The sequence below is a fragment of the Nycticebus coucang genome, chromosome 11 (genome assembly GCF_027406575.1).
Source record: "Nycticebus coucang isolate mNycCou1 chromosome 11, mNycCou1.pri, whole genome shotgun sequence".
NCBI lineage: Eukaryota > Metazoa > Chordata > Mammalia > Primates > Lorisidae > Nycticebus > Nycticebus coucang.
Window position 1 is genome coordinate 111113858 of NC_069790.1, and position 8606 is coordinate 111122463.

An 8606-nucleotide genomic window follows, 5' to 3' on the forward strand; every position below is an offset into this window, starting at 1 on the left:
GGGGGCACCATGCCTACAGGACTGTCCCTTAGCTTTCTCACCCCACCCCCGTCCTGGCAGGCTCTGAGACAGCTATACCCACAGCCCACCTTGGCCCAGGGAGAACCTCAACAACACTGCTTCTCCACCTGCTACTCTCACTCGCTTTTGCAGGGGGGCCTCTAGCCCCTCTCTGCCCTCAGACTCCTCCACACCAGGGGCTGGCTCCAGCTACTCTGCAGTCCTGCCTCCGCCAGCACCAGGAAACACTCCTCAACCCCCTAGGAACTTTCCTATGGCAGCACCAAGACTTGGGATTCCTACACTTGGTAACAACCCAGCCAGGGTGGAAAGTTCTGGGCTCCCTTCCTTAAAAAGACCCCTACTGTCTGTGACTGCATCTCATTAAGCCCTTATCTCTCAGCTGCAGGGAGGCCAAACCCTCCCAACCCCACACGGAGGGGAAAAGACCATCTCTCTTCTAATCTATCTGCCTTTCTAGTGGCGGGCAATGGATGACGGGCAACACTGCAGGAGAGGTGGCTCCTTTTAGGAAGCCTGACGGGGACAAATCTGGAGCCTCTTCTTAGGAAGTGTGGGCATTTATCTCCCATTGTCTTCATTGGGGAGGTGCTGCTGAAAAGGCAAGCCTTCATCTGATTACACATGTGCCTATTCTTTCTTCTTTAAAAATAACCATAAATATCCAAGAGATAGGATATTTAAAAAAATAGAAAATAAATAAAAATAATCATAAATAGTAGCATGTTATACACACTATTCTACATCTCAATTTTTTCCCTGTAAACCATGTGTTAGAAATGATTTCAGATTAGTTCATAGAGCTGCCTCCGTCTTCCTAATGCCTTCATCCAGTCCCATCATGTTGACACCCAGGGTTTATTTAAACAGTCCCTTATTGGTTGTTCCCAAACTTTCGCTATTATAAATAACACTGTAACAAATTTATCTGTCTATCTATGTCACTCTTCCATGCGTTTATCTGTCAGAAGAATTCCTAGAAGTGAAATTTCCGAGTCATAGGGTATGTGCACTTGTTATTTTAATAGACATCTGTATTGACAAATCGCTGTCCATAGACGTTGAATGCACTTGCATTGCCATCAACAAAGTTTAAGGCCACTTGCTTTCCCATATCTTCACCAACACAGCAACAAAGTATTATCATGGTTTGCCCAATTGATAGGGAAAAAATATAGCCCCTCATTTACTTTAGCTTGTCACTTGTATCGTGAGTTAGATTGGCCATCTTTCCCATGTTTAAGGGCCCCCTGTCTCGTCTCTTCTTCTCAAGGCTAGAGTTAGGTGTTATGATTCAGCATGACAGTTAGCACCATGGAAGGGCTACTCACCAGCTGTGTGTCCATGGCCAGTTTATCAGGGGGACATAACAGTATGTGCCTCTTAGAGTTGCAAAAGCGTTAAATATGTTAATTACAACATGGAAAAGTGCTATGTAGTGTAGGTGTTAGCCTTGTCCATTTTTTTCTTACTAAGGTATAGCTCTGTAGAAGTTTAAATTATATATGTATTAGAAATAAAAGCATTTTGGGGAGCAGTGCCTGTGGCTCAGTGGGTAGGGTGCCGACCCCATATACCGAGGGTGACAGGTTCGAACCTGGCCCCAGACAAACTGCAACAAAAATATAGCCGGGTGTTGTGGTGAGCACCTGTAGTCCCAGCTACTCAGGTGGCTGAGGCAAGAGAATCGCCTAAGCCCAGGAGTGAAAGTTGGTGTGAGCTGTGTGACACCATGGCACTCTACTGAGGGCAATAAAGTGAGATTCTGTCTCTACAAAAATAATAATAGCATTTTATCTATGGTCTGAATTATAAACTCATTTTTTTTTTTTTTGAGACAGAGCCTCAAGCTGTCACCCTGGGTAGAGTGCTGTGGCATCACAGCTCACAGCAACCTCCAGCTCCTGGGCTTAAGCAATTCTCTTGGCTCAGCCTCCCAAGTAGCTGGGACTACAGGTGCCCCCCACAACACCCAGCTATTTTTTGGTAGTAGCTGTCATTGTTTGGCGGGCCCGGGTTGGATTTGAACCCACCAGCTCTGGTGTATGTGGCTAACGCCTTAGCCACTTGAGCTACAGGCACTGAGCCACAAACTCATTTTTAGCTATACTTTTTTTTATTGTATAAAGTATACATAACATAAAATTTACCATTTAACCCATTTTTAGGTGTATATTTCAGTGGATAAGTACCATAGACATTTTTTATTTTTGTGTTCAGCCTTTTTCTTTTATGATTTCTGGGTTTTACATCTTTTTTTTTTTTTTTTTTTTCAGAGAGGTGGTCTCACCATGTTGACCTGGCTGGACTCAAACACCTGGCTCACACAATCCTACCTTCTCGGCCTGCCACGTAGCTGGGACTACAGGCAAGTCACTACACCCAGCTTTACATCATTTTATAAGGACTTTCCACTATAAGATTTCTAAAAATCTCTTATATTTTACTGTTACTTTTATGGTTTCCATTTTTACATTTTATTATCAATTAATCTGCATCTTATTTTAGATTAAAATGTGAAAAATAGATCAAATTTTCTTTCTATAAGTCTCAATATCATTAATTTAATGGTGAGATTCCAAGTGTCTACCATAAACTAATTTCCTGCTTATAAATAAAATCCCTGTATATATTTGAGTCTATTCTGGACCTTTGAATTTATTCCAATGAACTTTCTATCCATTCACAGGCTAATACCACATTTTTAAAATTGATGTAACTTTAAACCTTGTTTTCTGTAAATACCTAATAGAGTTAGCCCCTTATCATTGCTCTTTTTATTCATTTGTTTTTTTTTTCATATAAACTTTAGAATCAGCTGGTATTTGTTTTGCCATATGAATTTTAGAATCAAGTAGTCAGATTAAAAAGGTTCCTATTGATTTTGGTGACAGAGGGAAGGTGACACAAGTAGTCAGATTAAAAAGGTTCCTATTGATTTTGGTGACAGGGAAATTTGGGCCCTGCTTAAAGGACCAAGTCCAGCCCCAGGTCCTAGGTGCATTGAAGAGTGCCTCCCCCAACACTTGCTGCTGCCCTGCTCACATCCAGCACAGGCACAGATTGTGTGGGGGTGACCAGGACCTCCAGCTTATCCATTTGGGATAGATACTGCACCCTCTAAGCAGCCTTGGACCTACATGTAGGTGATGACTGGAGTCAGCATGGCTCTAAGGACAGCCACATCTATGGCCACAGCAAGGTCTTAGCCCCTACAGGCCTGACCCGGGAACCTGAAGGCCCTACCTAGTTCACAGGATGGTGGGCCTCCTGGGAGAAGGCAGTGAGACCTGCCTGGGGTGAGTCACAACATGTGGCAGGCTTAGGCACAAGAATTCTGCAGAGCCCACCAAGCCCATCCCCAGGTCAGATGCTGCTTCTCTCCAAATGGCAGGGCTTCCAAGGGTGACCCACAAAACCAGGATAGTACACTTTCTTTCTCATAATGTTTAATATTTTTATCTGGTGTTAAAGTAACACATGATGCAAATAAAAAATAATGTAAGAAAATTAAAATGACTATAGTTGCCTGATTCAGAAATAAATAACATTTTTGTATATTTCTTTCCAGTTTCTTTTTCTTGCAATAATCATATTTATGTTTTATTTCACTAAAAGGTGAGTATATATTCTCACAGAGAAAAGATAAGTCAAATTCAACCTTCAAAAGGAAGTAACACCTGCCACAGCGTGCATGACCCTAGAGGGTATTATGCTAAGTAAAATAACCCAGTCACAGAAAAGACAAATACTGTACAATTCCACCCACCTGCGATACCTAAAGTTGTGAAATTCATAGGTATCAAAAGTAGAATAGTAGTTGCTAGGGGGACTGGGGAGAGAGAATGGGAAGTTGTTTTTTAATGGGTAGTTTTAGTTTGGAAGATGAATGTATTCAACATTACTGAACTATTCACTTAAGCATGGGTAAGATGGTAAATTGTATGTGTATTTTATTACAGTTAAAAATTTTTAAGCATTTACGGGGTGGCGCCTGTGGCTCAGTCGGTAAGGAGCCGGCCCCATATACCGAGGGTGGCGGGTTCAAACCCAGCCCCGGCTGAACTGCAACCAAAAAATAGCCGGGCGTTGTGGCGGGCGCCTGTAGTCCCAGCTACTCGGGAGGCTGAGGCAAGAGAATCGCTTAAGCCAGGAGTTGGAGGTTGCTGTGAGCTGTGTGAGGCCACGGCACTCTACTGAGGGTCATAAAGTGAGACTCTTGTCTCTACAAAAAAAAAAAAAAATTTTAAGCATTTAAAAGATAGATTTGCATCTCCAAATTTAAAAGATAGTACATATGTAGTGAAGTCCCCACTCAATCACTGTTATCAGTTGAAGTATGAGTATATATGCTTAAAGAACCTTCCCTAAGTATACACATACTAGTGTATAAATGATTCCAGAACCTTCCTTAAGAATGCACATCCTGGGCAGCGCCTGTGGCTCAGTGAGCAGGGCGCCGGCCCCATATACCGAGGGTGGCGGGTTCAAACCCAGCCCCAGCCAAATTGCAACAAAAAAATAGCCTGGCGTTGTGGCGGGCACCTGTAGTCCCAGCTGCTCCGGAGGCTGAGGCAGGAGAATCACGTAAGCCCAAGAGTTAGAGGTTGCTCTGAGCCATGTGACGCTACAGCACTCTACCCGAGGGCGGTACAGTGAGCCTCTGTCTCTACAAAAAAAAAAAAAAAAGCATGCACATACCAGTGAACATATAAAGATATACTGTTTATTTCATGTGGGTATAATTGCAATTGTAACATTAATGTTTTCTGGAACTTGTGGTTGTCACAATATGTCTAGGAGACACTGCCTTATATCAGCACACACTATGTACCAGTGTGTGTGTGTGCAGCATGGTATACAACCAGACTTTTGTTTTGCTGTTCCTGTCTTTCATCCTTCCTTGGACATTTATAGCACTATCATTTTTTTACCTTATGAACAATGCTCCGGGAACACCCTTAGGCGCGCTTCCTTGAGCACACCTGCAAGTAATTCTCTGAGGAAAAAGTCCAAGAAGTACGACTGTTGGGTCAAAGAGTACATGCAATTAAAATTTCAGTGGATTCTGCAGATGACCTTCCACAATGGCAGTGCCAATTCACCCTTCCCCAGCAAGTGTTTGAGATTGCCCATACCCCACCAGCACTTAATAATATATATACCTTTGGGGGTGTGAGCGTTTTTTTCAAATTGACTTGACTGGATATATATATATAGTTACACATATATGTATAGATGTATGTATGTACGTAAGTTTTTCATGAACCACGGCCATTCCCTAAGGCTTCTCATCACCGGGATCTATTTCCCAGAGGTGGCCGCTGGCAGCCCTTATAGCTGTTTTCCCAGGTATTCACCCCCCACCTGTGGGTACTGTGCTGCTCCTGCTATTTGCTCACTGACTTGGGTGGGTGACTGCCTAACTCTCCCTCATGTACCCCCAGCCATCGCGTCCCATCCACCACCACCCCACATAGCTTCATCACATTTTTTTGAGAAATCAATAGTCGATATTTGTTTTTTTTTGAGACACAGTCTCACTATGTCACCCTGGGTAGAGTGCTGTGGTGTCACAGCTCACAGCCACCTTAAACTCTTGGGCTTAAGCGATTCTCTTGCCTTAGCCTCCCAAGTAGCTGGGAATACAGGCTCCCGCCACAATGTCCAACTATTTTTTGTTGCAGTTGTCATTGTTGTTTTAGCTGGCCCGGGCTGGGTTCGAACCCACCAGCCTTGGTGTATGTGGCTGATGCTGTAACCACTGTGCTATGGACACCAAGCCGATATTTATGTTATAATGACCATGCAAGTGTTCTTCACGGCTGAGCTAACATAATGCTCACGTAATGCTCACAGCTAGGAGCATTACCTAGCTCTATTATTGTGCAACCACCCATATTCCTGAAGTTAATGATGGCCTCACTTTTTATTCACTTTATTTCTAGATTGATATTCTATTTCACTTAGCTTCCTTACTCACATTCTCATCGTTGTATTAGTTTGTTTCCCCGCTTATTAATGAACTTGAGTAGCACTAGTGTTCTCTAAAATGTTTGACATCTCTGCCAAAGGCTTTTCAGTGAAATTTTTCATATGCTCAACTGCTTCAGTTCCTGAAGCCTCTTCGAGAAGCCATGAGATTCTCCGCTGTTGTCCTGAGATTCACCATCCTCCGCTGTTGAATGCCCTATCTCCTGTCTGTTTACTCTCTCCTTTTGATAAAGCATATTATCTAGTGGTGTACTAATAAAGTTACTTGAATGTACTTGAAGGAGTGTACTTGAAACATTTTGTGCTTCAGTGAAAAGCTAAGTATTATTTAGAGTGCATCCTTCTGAGTTATCTAATTCTAATTATAGGGGAGTTTTCATTGCCTTTGAGCTATTTTACAACTCCCAGTTGTAGATAACTGATAGAAAACCAAAATAATTCTTACCTATAGATATGCAATAAAGAATCCACAACTCTCTCCCCATCCTTCACCAAAAATCTAATTTCATGTCTATTTGCAAATTTGTTTCAAAATTCCTTTATTCTACATAAATTTTTGCTTCTCTGACTTCTCCTTTACACTGGCTGTACCACCTTACTAGTTCCTTCATTGATACTGAGTTAAGCAAGCTATTAATATATATTCATTTTATATACGTATGAGTCATTTTACCTTTTTAAAAATTATCATTTAACAGAAGCATTAACATACATATTTTTGAGTCATTACAGTCTGTAGATATCTTCACAATTGATTGATAGATTGGCTGGGTATAAAATTATGGTTTAAAAATCGAATGTTTCTCACTCCTGCTTCTTTGCATGTGATTCACTTCCTGCCCTCACCCAGGACTTTTTTTATGGGGGGGCTTGTTTTCTTTTTTTTTTTTTTCTTTTTGTGGTTTTTGTCGGGGCTGGGTTTGAACCTGCCACCTCTAGCATATGGGACCGGCGCCCTACCCCTTGAGCCACAGGCACCGCCCATGAGCTTGTTTTCTTTATCCCTGGGATTCAAAAATGTCATAATATGCCTTGGTGAGGAGCTCTTCATTCATTGTGGCAAGCACTTTCGTGGACCTTTGTCTCAAGATACATGCCCTTCAGATCTAGAAATATTTTTATATTATTTCTTTGATGATTTTCTCCTCTTTATTGCTTCTTCTCTCTCTTCCTGATTTCCTTAGATTTGAATGTTATGTGATTGATAACATTGATCTTCTATTTCTAGATTGATCTTCTAGAGCTCTAGAAGATTGATCTTCTATTTCTCTTAGCTTCCTTACCCCCATTCTCATTGTTGTATTAGTTTGTTTCCCCTGCTTATTAATGAAATTGAGGAACAGTCTATATTAAACTGGCCACTTATCTTCTGATTATTCTTTTTCTATTAAATAGAATTTTAAGTAAAATAACTGAATATAACAAATAATTTGTCAATATATCATTACATTTAAAAGGACACCAAGACTTATGTATATCAACTAGATCAAATTGTTACCTGCTGGTCTTGCCGACCACAGAATCCCTAGCATTTTGTACAAAGTCCAGCACATAACAGTAGTTGCTACACATCTTAGTTGAATGAATCTTCAGCCCATAAATTACAACTAAAATTAATGCTTCTTCCAGTGTTAAATAGCAAGTGATCTTTAGCTCTTTATTCTAGAAAAAAATTCGTATAATACTTGTAGAATATTCACTATTTGTCCCTATTCTAAACTCCCTAGGTGTGGTGATTGATTTAATTCTTATAACAATACTAGGGTCCTCTTTGACCAAGGACCTGCCAACATGGGCCATGTTTGCACCAAAACCATGAAGAAGGCAGCCCAGGCCATCACTGAGAAGTACTACATGCATCTGGGCAACGACTTTCACACAAACAAGTGCATGTGCAAGGAGATTGCCCTCATTCCCAGCAAGAAGCTCTGCGACAAGATAGCGGACTACGTCACACACCTGATGAAACGGATCCAGAGGGGCCCAGTAGAGGCATCTCCATCAAGCTGCAGGAAGAGGAGAGAGAGAAGAGAGACGACCGTGTCCCTGAGGTCTCAGCCCTGGATCAGGAGATCATTGAAGTAGATCCTGACACTAAGGAAATGCTGAAGCTTTTGGACTTTGGCAGTCTGTCCAACCTCAGGTCACTCAGCCTACAGTTGGGATGAATTTCAAAACACCACATGGAACTGTTTGAGTCTATCTGCTGTACTGTAACATTTTAATAAATCGGGGACAACAGCAAAAACACAAAAAACGAAAACAAAAACAAAATACTAGGCTATCTGTAACTCCTATTTTTTGCATTTTGAAGATAAAAAAAACTTACCTGAAAGCTCAAGTGGCTGCGTTGAGAGACAACACTTTAACCACTGTGTGAAGTACTTTTTTACTTGGCTCAGAGGACATGACAATTCAGATCCATTTATAGTGGTATCTCTTAGGCATACACTCTTTTTTTTTTTGAGTCTCACTTTGTCCCCCTCAGTAGAGTGCTGTGGCATCACAGCTCACAGCAACCTCAGATTCTTGGGCTCAAGCGATTCTCTTGGCTCAACCTCCCAGGTAGCTGGGACTACAGGCACCTGCCA

General features: G+C 41.7%; 1 pseudogene; it reads left to right on the plus strand.

The window, feature by feature from the left end:
* Positions 1-7806: 7806 nt before the first annotated feature.
* On the plus strand, positions 7807-8212 carry LOC128598543 (40S ribosomal protein S17-like; annotated as a pseudogene).
* The last annotated feature ends 394 nt before the right edge of the window (positions 8213-8606 follow it).